The sequence below is a fragment of the Zea mays genome, chromosome 2 (genome assembly GCF_902167145.1).
Source record: "Zea mays cultivar B73 chromosome 2, Zm-B73-REFERENCE-NAM-5.0, whole genome shotgun sequence".
In the NCBI taxonomy this organism is placed as follows: domain Eukaryota; kingdom Viridiplantae; phylum Streptophyta; class Magnoliopsida; order Poales; family Poaceae; genus Zea; species Zea mays.
This window is the reverse complement of record NC_050097.1, coordinates 197,123,346-197,146,655: the sequence shown is the minus strand read 5'-3', so window position 1 is coordinate 197,146,655 and position 23,310 is coordinate 197,123,346.

Here is a 23,310-nt window from a genome sequence, read left to right as displayed (position 1 = left end):
TTTTTTTAATAATTCCAAATTATAATAATTTAAAAACAATAATATTTCTAAATAAAATATTCAATAAATAATTTTTGGTACATTTCTATCATTAATTAAATTGGGCTTCGCAAAAAGAGACTAAATTAAATGGTAAAAACTCTTTCAACCTCGCAGTAAACAAAAACAATGCCCCAGCATGTGATGCAGCATTTCAAAACTTGTGTGGAGGGGTTTTATCTCGCTAACGCTCAACACTTATATATAATATGAAATAACTCTTCATTATTTAGGAAAAAGAGAAGAAAAACAAAAAAAGGGGAGGGTAACACCTGAATTTGGTGGATATTAGGAAAGAAAAATTATACCCCAAAATCAGGGTGTTACACAGCATCAGGTCCGAGCAGGCGGTGGCGTTCTTCACCAACATCATCCATCGCTTCGGGGTCTCAAACTCCATCATCACTGACAACGGTACCCAGTTCACCGGCAAAAAATTCTTGGATTTTTGCGAGGATCACCACATCCGGGTGGACTGGGCCGCCGTGGCTCATCCCATGTCGAATGGGCAAGTAGAGCGTGCCAACGGCATGATTCTACAAGGGCTCAAGCCCAGGATTTACAACGACCTCAACAAGTTCGGCAAGCGATGGATGAAGGAACTCCCCTCGGTGATCTGGAGCCTGAGGACAACGCCAAGCCGGGCCACGGGTTTCACGCCGTTCTTCCTGGTCTACGGGGCCGAGGCCATCTTGCCCACTGACCTGGAATACGGCTCCCCGAGGACGAGGGCCTACAACGATCAAAGCAACCAAGCTAGCCGAGAAGACTCACTGGACCAGCTGGAAGAGGCTCGGGACAAGGCCTTACTACACTCGGCGCGGTACCAGCAGTCCCTGCGACGCTACCACGCCCGAGGGGTCCGGTCCCGAGACCTCCATGTGGGCGACCTGGTGCTTCGGCTGCGGCAAGACGCCCGAGGGAGGCACAAGCTCACGCCCCCCTGGGAGGGGCCATTCGTCATCGCCAAAGTTCTGAAGCCCGGAACATAAAAGCTGGCCAACAATCAAGGCGAGATCTACGGCAACGCTTGGAACATCAAACAGCTACGTCGCTTCTACCCTTAAGATGTTTTCAAGTTGTTCATATACCTCACACCCACGCAAAGTTTAGTCATCAAGGAAGGGTCGGCCTCGCCTCGGCAAAGCCCGACCCTCCCTCGGGGGCTAAAAGGGGGGAGACCCCCTCTGCGTCGAGATTTTCCTCGAAAAAAGATCTCTTTTTAGCAGAATTTCTTTCGTGCTTTTTGACTACTTCGAAAAGCGGATCCTGGAAACGACGGAGTACATGTAAGCAGCCAAGGCTGACCGAGCCGAGGGACTCCTACGCCTCCGGGATACGGATACCTCACTCATCACCTTCTGCGATAAGTAACTCGCGTTCGGATAAAGTGACCCCGCGGACCGAACAAGTCTTTACGTTCGGAAGCTCTTCTGCCGAAGCGGATCCTTCGAGCCTTCTCGACTGAGTCGGAGACAGGGCCTCATGGACGGGTGAAAGTACACGTAAGCGGCAAGGCCGACCGAGCCGAGGGACTCCCACGCCTCCGGGCTACGGATACCTCACCCATCACCTTCCGCGAGAAGCAACTCTCGCTCACACAAACATCCCTGTTACCGACAAAAAGTCCCGATGCTCGAAATAAGAGGAAAGGTGACGCAGCTTTACAGCGCAGCGAGGATGTGTTTCCTGGCCTCGGTGGCCGCAGAAGGCACACGCTACAAGGCGATCTGATCCTGCAGGCTCGGGTCTTCACGTTGGAGGGGGGCTGTAGCACCCTCGGCATCGACGACACCTTCAGCGAGGTCCGACCCAGCCCCGGACGACGACGCGGTCCAGGGACTTCTCCGGGAATCCGGCCCGAGCAGGCGGCTCGGCCGGTTACCCTAGGGGCCTCGGCTAACCATCTTCCAAGGGCGCCAGCCCGGTCCGAGGCCTCGTCTGGTCAACTCCGGCGTCGGCCCCGCTGGCGGACAACCCGGCTAGGCTCCGGCCAACCAGGTTCCCATTTTCGAGCCAACTCCGCCTATGTTCATGCTGATATCGCTACCCCTGGCCTCGGCTCATCGAAGAGCGGCCAAGGGGTCCCTTTAACTAAGCTAGAGGAGCCTCAGACAACAAGGCCGATCGAGCCGAGGGACTCCTACGCCTCCGGGATACGGATACCTCACTCGTCACCTTGACACGGGGCGACTCATGCTTGGTGAAGCGGTTCAGATAATCAACAGGCGAGACTTAGTGCTCGAAAGTGAGGAAAAAACACGGCTCCGTGCCAAAATTACATACATGTTCAGGCCTCGACAGCCACAATGAACAAAAACACTGGCATTCAAAGTGCCATTACCAACGGAACTCCGGTTCCGCCCCCGCGGGTATGAGCGACCTCGAGCCTGCGGGGTAACGAACATCGGGAGGCTCGCCAGTGACCTCTGCAGCAGCAACCATGGTCCCGGGTGGACGCGACCACCGGAGAGCTCTTGTTCGCGGTCCCGCTCAAGGGACGCGAACCGGCCATCAAAGCCAAAGAGCGGGCCGCTCCCAGGCGCACCAGCAGATCCTCGCTGCCGTCCTCGCCGCGAATGCGAGGGAAAGGACGGAATGTTGCATCCTAGCTGGACAGCAACAGTTCGCCTTCCCCGGCATGACTGGAGGACGTCTCCGTTGCAGCGCGGGAGGACGATTGCCACCACCAGAAGCTGGAAGAGGAGGTGGTCCGCCGACCCGCGCAGGAGGTAGAGCCCCGGCTCACCTCGCTCCCCGCCCCAGCGAGGATGACGAACACCCCCGATGCTGAGGGCGGGATCACAGCCTGGCTTGCCTCTCCCCATCCAGGAGCTGGAGGTCACCGTCTTGGGTGACCACCAGCGGAGGGGAGCGACCAGGCTGTGTGATGAAAATCCTTGAAGCCGAACGATGGCTGAAAGGTACCAACTCCCGCGGAGTTGCGTTCCTCCAACGATGAGGCGAAAAGACGGCGGATGCCCCCCATCCGGGGGCTTGGAAGGTGGAAAGACGCGACGCATGAGGGAGGAAGAAGACATGGTTGCCTTCCGAAAGGGGTCGCCCTCCTTTTAAAGGCAACTCTCCCTACGTGCGCCCCCAAACGCCACGGGCTGAGTCTTCTCCAACACGCTCCAAGGCCCTCCCCTGCGGCGCGGGGGCTGGATCCAGCATGTCATGCAAACCGGCTCAGAGCAGAAGAAGCCAAACCGCCGCGCGTGGCGCACACAACCGCCCAGCGGTTACAAGCGACCCCCACTTTTGCCCAGACTAACGGGCGGAAGGGGCGGGCAGCCATGCAGGCGGCATGCAACCGCGCCAGGTGGACGCGCTTCTCCGACTCCCAACACGCCAGCACGGAGGCCCAGGCCCACGCGTCGCGCAACCGGCGCGCCGGATGCTGCATGCAGGCAACTGCACCGCCACTTGCGCCACCGTCGCGCCTCTTCGGTTGCGGAACCAATGCTGCGACTCGAGGCGACCCAGCGGCGCCAGCCTGGCGCGACGGTCAATGCGGCCGAAAGTGGGCTGGCAGTAATGACGGTGGCAGGCGAGCGGGAGCAGCGGTCACGTCGTCAGCCAGGCTCACGTCCCATCCAGGGGCAGCAAGAGAGCCTCCTCTCACGGCGTGAAGACGGCGCGCCTGTGATCCGTCCCTCGAACGGCTCGCGCACGCGCAGCGGCCGCCCCGCCAACCACTCGCCCCGTCGCATTAACTCCGCGGTAGGACAGGCGGCGCCTCTGGCAGGAGAAGCGGGTGACGCTTCGCCTTCGCCGTAATAACCGCGCCCGAAGAGGTACGCCACGTCGTTCGATTTCGTATCCTTTTCCTTTTTTCCTCTTTCTCTATCTCTTGCAACAGGGACCGGGAAAGGGGGACACCCTGAAAAGGATCCTTCCCTATGAAGGAACCGGGCTCCGAGCCCCCCTACTGATCAGAGGTTCGAAGACTGGCCCTCCGAGGGGTTCAATATTCGCCTCAGATCGCGTGGGCCCTACACCCACTACTGGTCAGAGGTTCGAAGGCCGGCCCCCCGAAGGGCTCCACGGCCGCCTCAGGCTACTCGGGCTCCGCGCCCATTACTGATCAGGGGTTCGAAGGCTGGCCCCCGAAGGGTTCACAGTCGCCTCAGACACCGAGCGAGGGATGACCAGGGGTACGTTCGATACATAACCGAGGCTCGGGCTGCGCTCCCGAGGTACCCTAAGACATTTCCGAGACCAGCGGGAGCGATCCTGTAACGGAATCCCATCAGAGGGAGGCATCGAGCCCTCGGACCCCGTCGCCAGGGGACCGGGTCCGGCAGATCACCCGCAGGTACTTTTGGGCGTGCCTCTGTGAGAGCACCTAGAGGGGGGTGAATAGGTGATCCTGTAAAACTTAAACTTATAGCCACAAAAACTTGTTAAGTGTTAGCACAATAATCGCCAAGTGGCTAGAGAGGAGTCTCAACAAAACACAATACCACAAGAGATCAAACACAGAGATGACACAGTGGTTTATCCCGTGGTTCGGCCAAGACCAACGCTTGCCTACTCCACGTTGTGGCGTCCCAACGGACGAGGGTTGCAATCAACCCTTCTCAAGTGGTCCAAAGACCAACTTGAATACCACGGTGTTTTGCTTTGCCTTTCAATATCCCGTTTGCGAGGAATCTCCACAACTTGGAGCCTCTCGCCCTTACACTTGAGATTCACAAAGAAATACAGAGTAAGGGAGGAATAAGCAATGCACACAAGACTCAAAATCAGAGCAACAGCACGCACACAAGTCGCAACAAGAGCTCGCAACACAACTCAATGAGTTCACAACTCAACAAGAGCTCTAGATGCTATCACAATGAACCAAATGCGTGGAATTGATGTCTTGGTGCTTAGGAATGTTGTAGGAATGCTTGGTGTACTCCTCCATGCGCCAAGGGGTCCCTTTTATAGCCCCAAGGCAGCTAGGAGCCGTTGAGAACAAATCTGGAAGGCCATCTTTGCCTTCTGTCTCGTGGCGCACCGGACAGTCCGGTGCACACCGGACACTGTCCGGTGCCCGATTTGTTTCCATAAAAAGCGCATCCGACCGTTGATGTCTGATGCAGATCTGCGCACCGTTGGCGCACCGGACATGTCCGGTGCACACCGGACAGTCCGGTGCCCCTTTCCGACCGTTGGCTCGGCCACGTGTCGCACGCAGATCGCGCGGCCGACCGTTGGCTCGGCCGACCGTTGGCTCACCGGACAGTCCGGTGCACACCGGACAGTCCGGTGAATTTTAGCCGTACGCCGTTAGCAAATTCCCGAGAGCGGCCTCTTCGGCCGAGACAGCCTGGCGCACCGGACACTGTCCGGTGCACCACCGGACACTGTCCGGTGCACCACCGGACAGTCCGGTGCCCCAGACCGAAACAGCCTGTTGGCTGTACACAGCCAACATTCTCCTTTTCTTCTTCTCTCTGTTTCTAACACTTAGACAAATATATTAGTACACAAAACCAATGTACTAAGGCTTAGAAACATACCTTTACTTGTGATTTTCACTTTGTTCATCAATGGGCATAGATTCTCATTTAAACACTTTGTGTTTGCACTCAATCACCAAAATACTTTAGAAATGGCCCAAGGGCACATTTTCCTTTCAATCTCCCCCTTTTTGGTGATTTATGCCAACACAACATAAAGCAACTAGAACAGGTGCAAAATCACTTTAAATAGAACTCAAATCTATTTTGATTCATTTTTGGCATATATGGATCATCCTTTGCCACCACTTGGTTTGTTTTTGCAAATCAAACTCAAATCTCTATCTCTAAGTCAAACACACATGTTGAAGCATAAAGAGAGTCATTCCAAAAGAGATTGATCAAAGATTTCAAAAACTCCCCCTATTTCCCATAATCAAAACTTCTCCCCACAAGAAGCCAACTTTTGACGAAAGAGACAATGCAAGAGTTTTGAATAAACCAAAAGCTCTAGTCTACTATTTTCAAAATCTCTCAAGTGGTAGCTGATCCATTTATTGCTTTGGCCTTTATTTTCTCCCCCTTTGGCATCAAGCACCAAAACGGGATCAATCTTGGCCCTATAACCCCATTGCCTCACCAAAATCTTCAATTAAGAGCAAATGGCAAATAAGAGTTCATGAGATGAACTTGGAATAAGTTACCCTCTCATCGGAGTGCAGTGGAAGTCTTTCATGGTCCAAGTCCACCTTTTCCCTTTTAATTCTCCTTCGAGACTAAAACAAGCAAACTCAAGCATATGGTTAGTCTCAAAGGGTCAAGTTGTAACACATCTCCCCCTAAAACTGTGCATCACTTTGCAACGAACTTGTGAGGTCCAGGGAGTGTTTGTACAACTTGAGCACCACAATAAGCAACGAAATGCAGAATGAACATGATCAAAGGCATAAACACATGTATGCTACAATTCAATCCAAGTTCCGCGAATCTAAGACATTTAGCTCACTACGCAGCCTGCAAAAGGTCTTCTCATCTAGAGGCTTGGTAAAGATATCGGCTAGCTGGTTCTCGGTGCTAACATGAAACACTTCGATATCTCCCTTTTGCTGGTGGTCTCTCAAAAAGTGATGCCGGATGTTTATGTGCTTTGTGCGGCTGTGTTCAACAGGATTTTCCGCCATGCGGATAGCACTCTCATTATCACATAGGAGTGGGACTTTGCTCAGATTGTAGCCAAAGTCCCTGAGGGTTTGCCTCATCCAAAGCAGTTGCGCGCAACACTGTCCTGCGGCAACGTACTCGGCCTCAGCGGTGGATAGGGCAACAGAGGTTTGTTTCTTAGAATTCCATGACACCAGGGACCTTCCTAAGAATTGGCACGTCCCCGATGTACTCTTCCTATCGACCTTACATCCAGCATAATCGGAATCTGAATATCCAATCAAGTCAAAGGCAGACCCCTTTGGATACCAGAGCCCGAAGCAAGGCGTAGCAACTAAATATCTAAGGATTCGCTTCACCGCCACTAAGTGACACTCCTTAGGATCGGATTGAAATCTAGCACACATGCATACACTAAGCATAATATTCGGTCTACTAGCACATAAGTAATGATCCTATCATTGACCGGTATGCCTTTTGATCAACGGACTTACCTCCTTTGGAGAGGTCGGTGTGTCCGTCGGTTCCCATCGGAGTCTTTGCGGGCTTGGCGTCCTTCATCCCAAACCGCTTTAGCAGATCTTGCGTGTACTTCGATTGGGAGATGAAGGTGCCGTTCTTGAGTTGCTTCACTTGGAACCCAAGGAAGTAGTAAAACTCGCCCATCATCGACATTTCGAATTTCTGCGTCATCACCCTGCTAAACTCTTCACAAGACTTTTGGTTAGTAGAACCAAATATTATATCATCGACATAAATTTGGCACACGAACAAATCACCATCACATGTCTTTGTAAAAAGAGTTGGATCGGCTTTCCCAACCTTGAAAGCATTAACAATTAGAAAGTCTCTAAGGCATTCATACCATGCTCGTGGGGCTTGCTTAAGTCCATAGAGCGCCTTAGAGAGCTTACACACATGGTCGGGGTACCGTTCATCCTCGAAGCCAGGTGGTTGCTCCACGTACACCTCCTCCTTTATTGGCCCATTGAGGAAAGCGCTCTTCACATCCATTTGGTACAACCTGAAAGAATGGTGAGCGGCATATGCTAGCAAGATACGAATTGATTCTAGTCTAGCCACAGGAGCAAAAGTCTCCTCGAAATCCAAACCTGCGACTTGGGCATAACCTTTTGCCACAAGTCGAGCCTTGTTTCTCGTCACCACCCCGTGCTCGTCTTGTTTGTTGCGGAACACCCACTTGGTTCCCACAACATTTTGCTTCGGATGAGGCACCAGTGTCCAAACTTCATTCCTCTTGAAGTTGTTGAGCTCCTCCTGCATGGCCAACACCCAGTCCGGATCTAGCAAGGCCTCCTCTACCCTGAAAGGCTCAATAGAAGAGACAAAGGAGTAATGTTCACAAAAATTAACTAATCGAGACCGAGTAGTTACTCCCTTGCTAATGTCACCCAGAATTTGGTCGACGGGATGATCCCTTTGAATCATCGCTCGAACTTGGGTTGGAGGTGCCGGTTCCGCTTCTTTCTCCATGACATGATCATCTTGTGCTCCCCCTTGATCACACGCCTCCTGTTGGTGAACCTGTTCATCATCTTGAGTTGGGAGATGCACCATAGTTGAGGAAGAAGGTTGATCTTGCTCATCTTGTTCTTGTGGCCGTACTTCTCCAATCGCCATGGTTCGTATAGCGGCCGTCGGAACATCTTCTTCATCTACATCATCACAATCAACAACTTGCTCTCTTGGAGAGCCATTAGTCTCATCAAATACAACGTCGCTAGAGACTTCAACCAAACCCGATGATTTGTTGAAGACTCTATACGCCTTTGTATTTGAGTCATAACCTAGCAAAAACCCTTCCACAGCTTTGGGAGCAAACTTAGAATTTCTACCCTTCTTCACTAGAATGTAGCACTTGCTCCCAAATACACGAAAGTAAGATACATTGGGTTTGTTACCGGTCAGTAGCTCATATGAGGTCTTCTTGAGGAGGCGATGAAGGTAGACCCTGTTGATGGCGTGGCAAGCCGTGTTCACGGCTTCCGACCAAAAACGCTCGGGGGTCTTGAATTCTCCAAGCATCGTCCTTGCCATATCGATTAGCGTCCTGTTCTTCCTCTCTACCACACCATTTTACTGTGGTGTGTAGGGAGCGGAGAACTCGTGCTTGATCCCTTCCTCCTCAAGGAACTCCTCCACTTGAAGGTTCTTGAACTCGGACCCGTTGTCGCTCCTTATCTTCTTCACCTTGAGCTTAAACTCATTTTGAGCTCTCCTGAGGAAGCGCTTGAGGGTACCTTGGGTTTCAGACTTATCCTGCAAAAAGAACACCCAAGTGAAGCGGGAAAAGTCATCAACAATAACTAGACCATACTTACTTCCTCCTATGCTCAGATAGGCGACGGGTCCGAAGAGGTCCATATGCAGCAGCTCCAAAGGTCTTGAGGTGGTCATCACATTCTTGCTGTGATGTGCTCCTCCCACTTGTTTACCTGCTTGACAAGCTGCACAAGGTCTATCTTTTTCGAATTGCACGTTAGTTAAACCTATCACGTGTTCTCCCTTTAGAAGCTTGTGAAGGTTCTTCATCCCCACATGTGCTAAGCGGCGATGCCACAGCCAGCCCATGCTAGTCTTAGCTATTAAGCATGCATCTAGACCGGCTTCTTCTTTTGCAAAATCAACTAAATAAAGTTTGCCGTCTAATACACCCTTAAAATCTAGTGAACCATCACTTCTTCTAAAGACAGACACATCTACATTTGTAAATAGACAGTTGTATCCCATATTGCATAATTGACTAACAGATAGTAAATTATATCCTAGAGACTCTACTAAAAACACATTAGAGATAGAGTGCTCATTAGAAATTGCAATTTTACCTAACCCTTTTACCTTGCCTTGATTCCCATCACCGAATATGATTGAATCTTGGGAATCCTTATTCTTGACGTAGGAGGTGAACATCTTCTTCTCCCCCGTCATATGGTTTGTGCATCCGCTGTCAATAATCCAGCTTGAACCCCCGGATGCATAAACCTGCAAGGCAAATTTAGGCTTGGGTTTTAGGTACCCAACTCATGTTGGGTCCTACAAGGTTAGCACAAATATTCTTAGGGACCCAAATGCAAGTTTTGTCTCCCTTGCATCTTGCCCCTAACTTCCTAGCAACTATTTTCTTATCCTTTCTACAAATAGCAAAGGAAGCATTTAAAGCACAATAGATTGTAGAAGGTTCATTCACTACTTTCCTAGGAGCATGAATGACATTCTTACCAGGCACATGATGAATAGCATTACTCCTAGACATATTTCTACCATGCATATAGGAAGAACTAGAAGCAAACATGGCATGAGAGTCAAAATCATCAATAGCATTATAACTCCTATAAGCATTTCTAGTTTGTCTCCTATTATGATACATAAAAGCATGGTTCTTTTGCACATTACTAGCCATAGGGGCCTTCCCTTTCTCCTTGGCGGGAATGGGAGCCTTATGGCTTGTTAAGTTCTTAGCTTCTCTCTTGAAGCCAAGTCCATCCTTAATTGAGGGGTGTCTACCAATTGTGTAGGCATCCCTTGCAAATTTTAGTTTATCGAAATCATTCTTGCTAGTCTTAAGTTGAGCATTAAGACTAGCCAATTCATCATTAAGCTTGGAAATTGAAACTAGGTGTTCACTACAAGCATCAATGTCAAAATCTTTACACCTAGTGCAAATCTCAACATGTTCTACACAAGAATTAGATTTACTAGCTACTTCTAGTTTAGTATTTAAGTCATCATTAACACTCTTTAAAGTAGCAATGGTTTCATGACAAGAGGATAGTTCACTAGAAAGCACTTCATTACTTTTAACTTCTAAAGCATAAGATTTTTGTGCCTCTACAAATTTGTCATGCTCTTCATACAAAAGGTCCTCTTGTTTTTCTAAGAGTCTATCTTTTTCATTCAAGGCATCAATCAATTCATTAATTTTATCTACTTTAGTTCTATCCAATCCCTTGAACAAACTAGAGTAATCTATTTCATCATCACTAGACTCATCATCACTGGAGGAATCATAAGTGACATTGTTTTGATTACATACCTTCTTCTCCCTTGCCATAAGGCATGTGTGACGCTCGTTGGGGAAGAGGGATGACTTGTTGAAGGCAGTGGCGGCGAGTCCTTCATTGTCGGAGTCGGAGGAGGAGCAATCCGAATCCCACTCCTTTCCGATATGTGCCTCGCCCTTGGCCTTCTTGTAATGCTTCTTCTTTTCCCTCTTGCTCCCGTGTTCCTGGTCACTATCATTGTCGGGACAGTTAGCAATAAAATGACCAAGCTTACCGCATTTGAAGCATGATCGCTTTCCCTTGGTCTTAGTCTTGCTTGGTTGTCCCTTGCGACCCTTTAGTGCCGTCTTGAATCTTTTGATGATGAGGGCCATCTCTTCATCATTAAGACCGGCCGCCTCAATTTGCGCCACCTTGCTGGGTAGCGCCTCCTTGCTCCTTGTTGCCTTGAGAGCAATGGGTTGAGGCTCATGGATTGGGCCATTCAACGCGTCGTCCACGTACCTTGCCTCCTTGATCATCATTCGCCCGCTTACAAATTTTCCAAGAATTTCTTCGGGCGACATCTTGATGTACCTAGGATTTTCACGAATATTGTTCACCAAGTGAGGATCAAGAACGGTAAATGACCTTAGCATTAGGCGGACGACGTCGTGATCCGTCCATCGCGTGCTTCCGTAGCTTCTTATTTTGTTGATAAGGATCTTGAGCCGGTTGTATGTCTGTGTTGGCTCCTCGCCCCTTATCATCGCGAATCGTCTGAGCTCGCCTTCCACCAATTCCATCTTGGTGAGTAAGGTGACATCATTCCCCTCATGAGAGATCTTGAGGGTGTCCCAAATCTGCTTGGCATTGTCCAAGCCGCTCACCTTGTGATACTCGTCCCTGCACAAAGAGGCTAGCAACACAGTAGTAGCTTGTGCATTTTTATGGATCTGTTCATTAATAAACGAAGGGCTATCCGAGCTATCAAATTTCATTCCACTTTCCACAATCTCCCAAATGCTTGGATGGAGAGAAAATAGGTGAGTACGCATTTTGTGACTCCAAAATCCGTAGTCCTCTCCATCAAAGTGAGGAGGCTTGCCAAGTGGAATGGGGAGCAAATGAGCATTTGAGCTATGCGGAATGCGCGAATAATCAAAAGAAAAGTTTGAATTAACCGTCTTTTGTTTGCCATAGTCGTTATCGTCGTTGTCCTTTTGGGAAGAGGAAGATTCGTCGCTGTCGTCGTAGTAGACGATCTCCTTGATGCGCCTTGTCTTCTTCTTCTTCCCTTCCTTCCGTCTATGGCCCGAGCCGGAGTCGGTAGGCTTGTCATCTTTGGGCTCGTTGACGAAGGACTCCTTCTCCTTATCGTTGATCACGATTCCCTTCCCCTTAGGATCCATCTCTTCGGGCGGTTAGTCCCTTTCTTGAAGAGAACTGTTCTGATACCAATTGAGAGCACCTAGAGGGGGGGGGGTGAATAGGTGATCCTGTAAAACTTAAACTTATAGCCACAAAAACTTGTTAAGTGTTAGCACAATAATCGCCAAGTGGCTAGAGAGGAGTCTCAACAAAACACAATACCACAAGAGATCAAACACAGAGATGACACAGTGGTTTATCCCGTGGTTCGGCCAAGACCAACGCTTGCCTACTCCACGTTGTGGCGTCCCAACGGACGAGGGTTGCAATCAACCCTTCTCAAGTGGTCCAAAGACCAACTTGAATACCACGGTGTTTTGCTTTGCCTTTCAATATCCCGTTTGCGAGGAATCTCCACAACTTGGAGCCTCTCGCCCTTACACTTGAGATTCACAAAGAAATACAGAGTAAGGGAGGAATAAGCAATGCACACAAGACTCAAAATCAGAGCAACAGCACGCACACAAGTCGCAACAAGAGCTCGCAACACAACTCAATGAGTTCACAACTCAACAAGAGCTCTAGATGCTATCACAATGAACCAAATGCGTGGAATTGATGTCTTGGTGCTTAGGAATGTTGTAGGAATGCTTGGTGTACTCCTCCATGCGCCAAGGGGTCCCTTTTATAGCCCCAAGGCAGCTAGGAGCCGTTGAGAACAAATCTGGAAGGCCATCTTTGCCTTCTGTCTCGTGGCGCACCGGACAGTCCGGTGCACACCGGACACAGTCCGGTGCCCGATTTGTTTCCATAAAAAGCGCATCCGACCGTTGATGTCTGATGCAGATCTGCGCACCGTTGGCGCACCGGACATGTCCGGTGCACACCGGACAGTCCGGTGCCCCTTTCCGACTGTTGGCTCGGCCACGTGTCGCGCGCAGATCGCGCGGCCGACCGTTGGCTCGGCCGACCGTTGGCTCACCGGACAGTCCGGTGCACACCGGACAGTCCGGTGAATTTTAGCCGTACGCCGTTAGCAAATTCCCGAGAGCGGCCTCTTCGGCCGAGACAGCCTGGCGCACCGGACACTGTCCGGTGCACCACCGGACAGTCCGGTGCCCCAGACCGAAACAGCCTGTTGGCTGTACACAGCCAACATTCTCCTTTTCTTCTTCTCTCTGTTTCTAACACTTAGACAAATATATTAGTACACAAAACCAATGTACTAAGGCTTAGAAACATACCTTTACTTGTGATTTTCACTTTGTTCATCCATGGGCATAGATTCTCATTTAAACACTTTGTGTTTGCACTCAATCACCAAAATACTTTAGAAATGGCCCAAGGGCACATTTTCCTTTCACTCTGGGCCCCTAGCCGACCCCCAACGAACGGGGCACGGACGTCCACTCGGATTACCCGCTTGCAGCTCACCGGAGACACCATGTTCGGTGCCCATCGAGGGTAACATGGCGCTCTCCCCCCTCCTCCTTGCGGAAAGGCGACGTAGGGGCGTATGTAAAAAAGCCGAGTCTGTCCCTGATCGCCCTCTCGCCCTGTGCGGAGGCTCGGGGGCTGCTCTCGCAAACCCGACTCCGGCCGAACCGTTGACAGCGTCAACATACCAGCCCGAGAGCTTGGGCCCCGACCGTGCACCCGGGCTACGGCCAGTTCGCATGGGGGAACAACCAGACCAGCCGAAGCATTACGCAAGGCATTAAGACCTCGAAGGAGTGAAACCACTCCTCCGAAGCCTCGGGGGCTACACCCGGCGGGTGCGCTCGCGCGCACCCACCGGAACAAAATGCAACCGAGAAAGGCTGGTCCCCTTGCAAAAAAGTGCGACGAAAGCCTCCAAGCGAGTGCTAACACTCCCTTCGAGGCTCGGGGGCTACTGTCGGGGACCATAATTAGGGGTACCCTCAAGACGCCTAATTCTCAGCTGGTAACCCCCATCAGCATAAAGCTGCAGAGGCCTGATGGGTGCGATTAAGTCAGGGATCGCCCGAGCCTAGCCTCAGACAAGGGCAGCCGACCCCGAGAGATTTCTGTCTCACCCGAGGCCCCCCTTTAACGGCGGATATATCTCCGGCTCGCCCGAGGCCTTGCCTTCGCTGAGAAGCAACCCTGACTAAATCGCCGCACCGACCGACCGAGTCGCAGGAGCATTTAACGCAAAGGTGGCCTGACACCTTTGTCCTGACGCGCGCCCCCCGGCAGAGCCGATGTGACCGTCGTCACTTCGCCGCACCACTGACCGGTCTGACAGAAGGACAGCACCGCCCGCGCCACCCCGACTGCAGTGCCACTTGACAGAGTGAGACTGACAGGCGGTCAGGCCCTGCCAAAGGCGCCATAGGAAACTCCGCTCCGCCCGACCCAGGGCTCGGACTCGGGCTAGGACCCGGAAGACGGCGAACTCCGCTCCGCCTGACCCAGGGCTCGGACTCGGGCTAGGACCCGGAAGACGGCGAACTCCGCTCCGCCCAACCCAGGGCTCGGACTCGGGCTAAGACCCGGAAGACAGCGAACTCCGCTCCGCCCGACCCAGGGCTCGGACTCGGGCTAAGACCCGGAAGACGGCGAACTCCGCTCCGCCCGACCCAGGGCTCGGACTCGGGCTAAGACCCGGAAGACGGCGAACTCCGCTCCGCCCGACCCAGGGCTCGGACTCGTGCTAAGACCCGGAAGACGGCGAACTCCGCTCCGCCCGACCCAGGGCTCGGACTCGGGCTCAGCCCCAGAAGACGACGAACTCCGCTTCGCCCGACCCCAGGGCTCGGACTCTGCCCTGGCCTCTGCCGAACGACCTCCGCCTCGCCCGACCCAGGGGCTCGGGCTCGGCCTCGGCAACGGAAGACAGACTCGACCCCAGCTTCGGAGGAGCCCCCACGTCGCCCGGCCTCGGGCGCGGGCCCGCCACGTCAACAGGGAGCGCCATCATCACCCTACCCCGAGCCGACTCGGGCCACCGAGAACAAGACTAGTGTCCCATCTGGCCAGCTCCGCCAGATAGGCAATGATGGCGCCCCGCGTGCCCTGTGACGACGGCGGCTCTCAGCTCCCTTACGGAAGCAGGGGGATGTCAGCAAGGACTCGACCGCTCCGACAGCTGTCCCTCCGCCAAGCTCCGTTGCTCCTCCGACAGCCACGACATCACACCAGCAGGGTGCCAAGATCTCTCCGGCTGCCACATTGGCATGTACTTAGGGCGCTAGCTCTCCCTCCGCTAGACACGTAGCACTCTGCTACACCCCCATTGTACACCTGGATCCTCTCCTTACGACTATAAAAGGAAGGACCAGGGCCTTCTTAGAGAAGGTTGGCCGCGCGGGACGAGGACGGGACAGGCGCTCTCTTGGGGCCGCTCGCTTCCCTCACCCGCGTGGACGCTTGTAACCCCCTACTGCAAGCGCACCCGACCTGGGCGCGGGACGAACACGAAGGCCGCGGGATTTCCACCTCTCTCACGCCCGTCTTCGGCCACCTCGCTCTCCCCCCTTCGCGCTCGCCCACACGCTCGACCCATCTTGGCTGGGGCACGCGGCACACTCACTCGTCGGCTCAGGGACCCCCCGGTCTCGAAACGCCGACAGGTTCGATCAAAGATTTTATTAGGAGACTGTCGACGTTCTCGCAAGCTTGAAGTCGGACTTGCATTGGATGAGAAGTCCCTGATGTTCGAGAGAGACGAGGCATGTAAGAGCTCTCTTGGGACTCAACCAAATATCTATACTGGAAAACCATCATCGCTCTCGTGGATATCGAATCAAATCAGTATTGGCGGGGCATCGTTACATGCTGTGTTCGCGCAGTTTCCCTGCTCACCAGTGCGTCCCCTCAGCTCGCTTGGCCTTAATTCTCATCGCGTCATCGACTCCGCCGTTCCAATAATTTTGCCGCATCGCCCTTCAAATCCGAGTCCTCGTCCATAGGATCGTCGTTGACCTCACAACTTCAGCTCGAGTTAATTATGGTAAGTTAATTTATTATTCCCGTCAACTAAATAAATGGTAGGATTAAATAGAAGGATTGATTGTGATGATTCTCTTGTTTATTACTCGCTGTAGAGATTAAGTTGAATTTTAGGGTTATGCGATAAGTATATTGGTAGATATATATATAATATACGGGTTAACCGGTGAATTAGTTTAGAAAGTTAATAAAAATTCTTCTATCAAATTTTATAAGTATTAGATGTCCAAAAATTGTGAAGTTAAAAGTTATAAGTCGTTTAGTGTGTTCTCTAGACTAGGTCTGATAATTTATGTGTTGGTCGATCTCATGCTTGGAATGGATGTTGATTGCTACCTCGACTGTTTAGCTAGGTTGTAAGAACATGATTGTCGTAAGTAACAATATATCGATAACTAGTGTACGTAATGTTTCATCATTAAATAGGTTATTTCTCTTTTGCGTAGCATCATAATATCTAGTGTTATTGTTCTTTATATGCATTCATATGCATAATGCATTTCATTCAGGACGATAAATAATCGTGTGATGCGGAAGAAAAACCAAGTCGACCCCAAGCGTGGGCTAATCTTCAAGCTGAAGCTGATGAATCAACCTGAAGATGGTTAAATCAAGCAAGTGCTCGGTCGAAGAATACTCATCAAGCGGACGTCACCTAACCAACACTAACCTAGTGTTACTCAGGCAAGCCCCGGTGCATGCAACCCCTTTCCTTGTGTTTTAAATACTTTTCGCACACTTAAGTCTAGTGAAATGTGCATTAGGTTAATAGGAGTTGCTTGGAACCCTTTGATGCATTGCTTTCCTTGATATCCATGCCTTTATAGATACTTCTGTGAAGTATCAAAATATGATTTACAAAAATGCTTAGCCTTGCTTAGATCTTGTGGATAGAGGTTGTCCTCAGTCTAACCCGGGAGAGGATGGCTTCTACCTGCAAGAATATTTTCATTTGGAGCAATAGTGGGATCTTACTGCAAAGTTCCCTGTGATGCTCTTTCATCCTAAGGAACAGACACAATCCTAAGGATGGAAATACTTAAATTGAGACTTGGGTTAGGAACAGGTGATGTTCTACCCAGGTTGGTTAAGGATTAATGCGTATGTAGGCATGCTGACCGAGGACCCTTTAACTGGTCACATGCCTCGTCATGGGTAAGCCTTGCCTCGGGCAGACTAAGGCCAGAATAAGATAACACGAAATGGGCGTGGAGCGGTGGCGAGAGTAGCGTGTACCCTCCGTGGCAAGAGGCTGGACGGTGGTGTATCTGTGCTCTCGGTTTGCGTGAACCTGATCTGGTCTTAAGAACCCCGGTGGCGGGTTGACATATGCAAGGGTTAAGTGCTACATATGTCGTGTGATTGGAGATCCTCAGCTGAGTATAATCGATTCGGATCGCCGTACCTTCGCGGTTATGAAGACTTGGTCACTTTTCTACAACCTAAAGTCAGGATGTGAACACTATGGATAAAAATGATGTTGTATTGATGAGATGTTGAAATTAGACTAGATGCAAATAGAGTCTATTAATACTTAATATGGCGTTAAAAGATTGAAAGTAAGGACTCACTTTAGTAAGCTATTTCTGCAAAAGTATCTAAATTGATTCTTGCTAAAGCCTCTCCTTGATTCCTATTTATCCAGCATACCCTTGAGAGTCTTTTCCTTAGTCGGGTAAGACTTGCTGAGTAATTCCATACTCAGGGTTTTATTCCCTGTTGTTTTTCAGGTTCTAACCTTGTGCTGTTGTGATGGTGTTAAGTGCCGGTGGGCTCGGCCTTCTTATATAAGTATACCCCGTCTTTATCTTCTTATTGAGGATGATCACTTGAGCTAGCATATATTTCAAACTTATACTTTTGTAATCACTCCGATAAAATAATGCAAAATTTTTGTAACCTGTAAAATTTGGTAATAAGATTTCCGCTGCAAAAATGTTGTGTGTGTGATTTGTGTTACTTAATCTCGCGGTTCTGGTTGTAAGTGGTTTATTCGATGTCCTTGGGGCAATCGGACGGATCCTGTAAAGTTATTTGGTGCACATGCATAGTCGTCTGAGGTCTTTGAGACAAGGACAGGTGCATGTGGGCCCAATAACTTGGGAGGTTCTGCCACAGCGCGTCTCCACATTCCGTGCCCTAGTTCTTGCTTTCCTGCATCCAGGCCCTCTCTGCCCTTTTGTGATTCTGCTTCCGCTCCGCTCATCGGCAAGGTTGAGATGGCGCCCAAGCAGAAAGCCTCGAGTTCGTCCGTCGCTGTCATTCCCCCCATCGATCCCAACAGCCAGTTGCCTTCCGCAGGTAACCATATGTCTGTTGTATCCGAGTCCGACCTCATTCATCTCGTATCCATCGGGGTTCTTCTTCCGAAGGAGCTCTGTTCTTGGCGGATTGGCCACGGGGTCACTGTTCCAACAGAGGACACCCACGAATCTGTTGTTTATGTTCCTTTTCTTCTCCGCGGTCTTGCTCTTCCTATTTCTCCCTTTTTCCGCGGTCTCCTTGATTTCTATCACTTGAACCTGACCCATCTGAACCCCAATTCCATTCTGCAAATCTCCATTTTTGTTCATTTATGTGAGGCTTTTCTTGGCATCCTGCCACACTTTGGATTGTGGAAATATTTGTATCACTGTCGCCCTGGGATGGCCGGAGGACAGCATCAGCTGGTGGGGGGTGCGAGCTTGGAGATGCGCCGTGGAAGGAAGACTGATTACCTCGACATCCCCCTCAAGGACAGCATCAAGGGATGGCGCTTGGAGTGGTTTATCGTTGAGAATCACGGAAATTCTCTCCCCCCCCACGGTCAGGGAGACAGCCGGATGTTCGCACTCCGAGCTGGACCGAATCCCCCATAGACCAGGAGGTGGCTGAGGCAGGGGCTCTGCTAGCTGAAGTTGGATTGTTGAAGGAGAGGGGTCTGACTGCAGAGGTTGTGGTTGCTGACTTTGTCTTCAAGAATATTCAGCCACTGAAGGACAGGGCATACCCGGCATATCTGTACCGAGGCCTAGCTGGCTCAACCCAGGTAACCAACAGAAGAATTCCTGTTGTGGACTTGGTGAGTCGGCTCGAAATGATACTTAGAGGCAAGGTATCAAATGTTGGTGCCCCTGTTGCATACTCGACCTGGAACCTGCCTCCTTCCAAGGCCTTTACCCATTTTGTGTCAAATCCTCCTGCTGGTGATGGCGGTTTGGGCCTTAGAGTGCGACCCTCTGCCGAAGAAGTTAGTGCTTTGGTTGCTTCGCTTGAAGAAATTCCTGATGATGAACGGCAGGTTCACTTTGAGGTGCCTTTGGATCCCAGTGATGCAGAGATAAGTGCCATGCTTGATATGTTAGCTGAGGATTCTTCTGATACAACTCCTGCTGAGACATTGGTGGTGGTACCCATCCCTAAGGCTGACAAAGCTTTGGACGCTCAGAAGTCTGTCAATGTTCGTCCAAAACGTTCTCGCCGAGGCGATCAAGCCTCTTTTCCTGCTGAGGGGGAGAAAAAGAAGAAGAGACATCTTCGTCGGGTGTCTAGCTTAGATCAGGGTGCTGGTCCTTCTGCTCCTGTTGTTGAGGAAGTGCCCGTGCCTGAATTTACTGAAGCTGATCCCAATGGGTGTGTGATAGTCGCCTAGAGGGGGGGTGAATAGGGCGAAACTGAAATTTACAAATATAAACACAACTACAAGCCGGGTTAGCGTTAGTAATATACTCGAGTCCGGGAGAGAGGGTGCAAAACAAAACGCAAGCAAATAAGAGGTGTGTCACGCGGATTTGTTTTACCGAGGTTCGGTTCTTGCAAACCTACTCCCCGTTGAGGTGGTCACAAAGACCAGGTCTCTTTCAACCCTTTCCCTCTTTCAAACGGTCCTTCCGACCGAGTGAGCTTCTCTTCTCAAATCAAAACTGGGAACAAAACTTCCCTGCAAGGGCCACCACACAATTGGTGCCTCTTGCCTTGATTACAATGGATTTTTTATCACAAGAACAAGTGAGAAAGAAAAGAAGCAATCCAAGCGCAAGAGCTCAAAAGAACACGACAAATCTCTCTCGCTAATCACTAAAGCCTTGTGTGGAATTGGAGAGGATTTGATCTCTTTGGTGTGTCTAGAATTGAATGCCTAGCTCTTGTAAGTGATTGAGAAGTGGAAAACTTGGATGCAATGAATGGTGGGTGGTTGGGGGTATTTATAGCCCCAACCACCAAACTAGCCGTTTGGTGGGGCTGTCTGTCGAATGGTGCACCGGACAGTCCGGTGCACACCGGACATGTCCGGTGCGCCAGCCACGTCACCAAACCCGTTGGGATTCGACCGTTGGAGCACTGTCTTCTGGGCCCGCCTGGATGTCCGGTGGCGCACCGGACATGTACTGTAGAGTGTCCGGTGCGCCAGCATGGGCGTGCCTGACGCCTGCGCGCTCTGGCGCGCATTAATTGTTGTTGCAGACGACCGTTGCGCGAAGTAGCCGTTGCCCCGCAGTTACACCGGACAGTCCGGTGTACACCGGACATGTCCGATGAATTATAGCGGAGCAGCCGTTGCAGTTTCCCGAAGCTGGCGAGTTCCTGAGGCCGCTCTTCCTTGGAGCACCGGACACTGTCCGGTGTACACCGGACAGTCCGGTGAATTATAGCGGAGCGCCTCCGGAAATTCCCGAAGGTGGCGAGTTTGAGTTGGAGTCCTCTGGTGCACCGGACACTGTCCGGTGGTGCACCGGACACTGTCCGGTGTACACCGGACAGTCCGGTGCGCCAGACCAGAGGTGCCTTTGGTTATCCCTTTGCTCTTTTGTTGAACCCAAAACTTGGTCTTTTATTGGCTAAGTGTGAACCTTTGCCACCTGTATAACTTATACACTGGAGCAAACTAGTTAGTCCAATTATTTGTGTTGGGCAATTCAACCACCAAAATTATTTAGGAACTAGGTGTAAGCCTAATTCCCTTTCAATCTCCCCCTTTTTGGTGATTGATGCCAACACAAACCAAAGCAAATATAGAAGTGTATAATTGAACTAGTTTGCATAATGTAAGTGCAAAGGTTGTATGGAATTGAGCCAATATAAATACTTACAAGATATGCATGGATTGTTTCTTTGTTTTTAACATTTTGGACCACGCTTGCACCACATGTTTTGTTTTTGCAAATTCTTTTGTAAATCCTTTTCAAGGTTCTTTTGCAAATAGTCAAAGGTAAATGAATAAGATTTTGCAAAGCATTTTCAAGATTTGAAATTTTCTCCCCCTGTTTCAAATGCTTTTCCTTTGACTAAACAAAACTCCCCCTAAATGAGATCCTCCTCTTATTGTTCAAGAGGGTTTTGATATATCATTTTTGAAATACTACTTTCTCCCCCTTTTGAACACAATAAGATACCAATTTGAAAATACTCTTTTGAAATATTGAAAATACTCTTTTGAAATAGGTGGTGGTGCGGTCCTTTTGCTTTGGGCTCATACTTTCTCCCCCTTTGGCATGAATCGCCAAAAACGGAATCATTAGAGCCCTTAGAATTACTCTCTCCCCCTTTGGTCATAAATAAATGAGTGAAGATTATACCAAAGACGGAGTCCTTTTGCTTGGTGCTCATGCTTTCTCCCCCAAAAATGGAGAGTCGCTTGGAGTGACGGCGAATGATGAGTTACGGAGTGGAAGCCTTTGTCTTCACCGAAGACTCCAATTCCCTTTCAATACACCTATGACTTGGTTTGAAATAGACTTGAAAAACACATTAGTCATAACATATAGAAGAGACATGATCAAAGGTATACAAATGAGCTATGTGTGCAAATCAACAAAAGAAATTGCGCGAATCAAGAATATTGAGCTCATGCCTAAGTTTGTTAAAAGTTTGTTCATCAAGAGGCTTGGTAAAGATATCGGCTAATTGATCTTTAGTGTTGATGTAAGAAATCTCGATATCTCCCTTTTGTTGGTGATCCCTAAGAAAATGATACCGAATGGCTATGTGTTTAGTGCGGCTATGCTCGACGGGATTATCCGCCATCTTGATTGCACTCTCATTATCACATAGCAAAGGGACTTTGGTTAATTTGTAACCGTAGTCCCGCAGGGTTTGCCTCATCCAAAGCAATTGCGCGCAACAATGGCCTGCGGCAATGTACTCGGCTTCGGCGGTGGAAAGAGCGACCGAATTTTGCTTCTTTGAAGCCCAAGACACCAAGGATCTTCCCAAGAACTGGCAAGTCCCCGATGTGCTCTTCCTATTGATTTTACACCCTGTCCAATCGGCATCCAAATAACCAATCAAATCAAACGTGGATCCCCTAGGATACCAAAGCCCAAACTTAGGAGTGTAAGCCAAATATCTCAAGATTCGTTTTACGGCCTTAAGGTGAGCTTCCTTAGGGTCGGCTTGGAACCTTGCACACATGCATACGGAAAGCATAATATCCGGTCGAGATGCACATAAATATAGTAAAGAACCTATCATCGACCGGTATACCTTTTGATCCACGGACTTACCTCCCGTGTCGAGGTCGAGATGCCCATTAGTTCCCATGGGTGTCTTGATGGGTTTGGCATCCTTCATTCCAAACTTGCTTAGAATGTCTTGAGTGTACTTCGTTTGGCTTAGGAAGGTGCCTTCTTGGAGTTGCTTCACTTGAAATCCTAAGAAATACTTCAACTCCCCCATCATAGACATCTCGAACTTTTGTGTCATGATCCTACTAAATTCTTCACATGTAGACTTGTTAGTAGACCCAAATATAATATCATCAACATAAATTTGGCATACAAACAAGTCATTTTCAAGAGTTTTAGTGAATAGAGTAGGATCGGCCTTTCCGACTTTGAAGCCATTAGTGATAAGGAAATCTCTAAGGCATTCATACCATGCTCTTGGGGCTTGCTTGAGCCCATAAAGCGCCTTAGAGAGTTTATAGACATGGTTAGGGTACTCACTATCTTCAAAGCCGGGAGGTTGCTCAACATAGACCTCTTCCTTGATTGGTCCATTGAGGAAGGCACTTTTCACGTCCATTTGATAAAGCTTAAAGCCATGGTAAGTAGCATAGGCCAATAATATACGAATTGACTCAAGCCTAGCTACGGGTGCATAAGTTTCACCGAAATCCAAACCTTCGACTTGGGAGTATCCTTTGGCCACAAGTCGAGCTTTGTTTCTTGTCACCACACCATGCTCATCTTGCTTGTTGCGGAAGACCCATTTGGTTCCTACAACATTTTGATTAGGACGTGGAACTAAATGCCATACCTCATTCCTAGTGAAGTTGTTGAGCTCCTCTTGCATCGCCACCACCCAATCCGAATCTTGAAGTGCTTCATCTACCC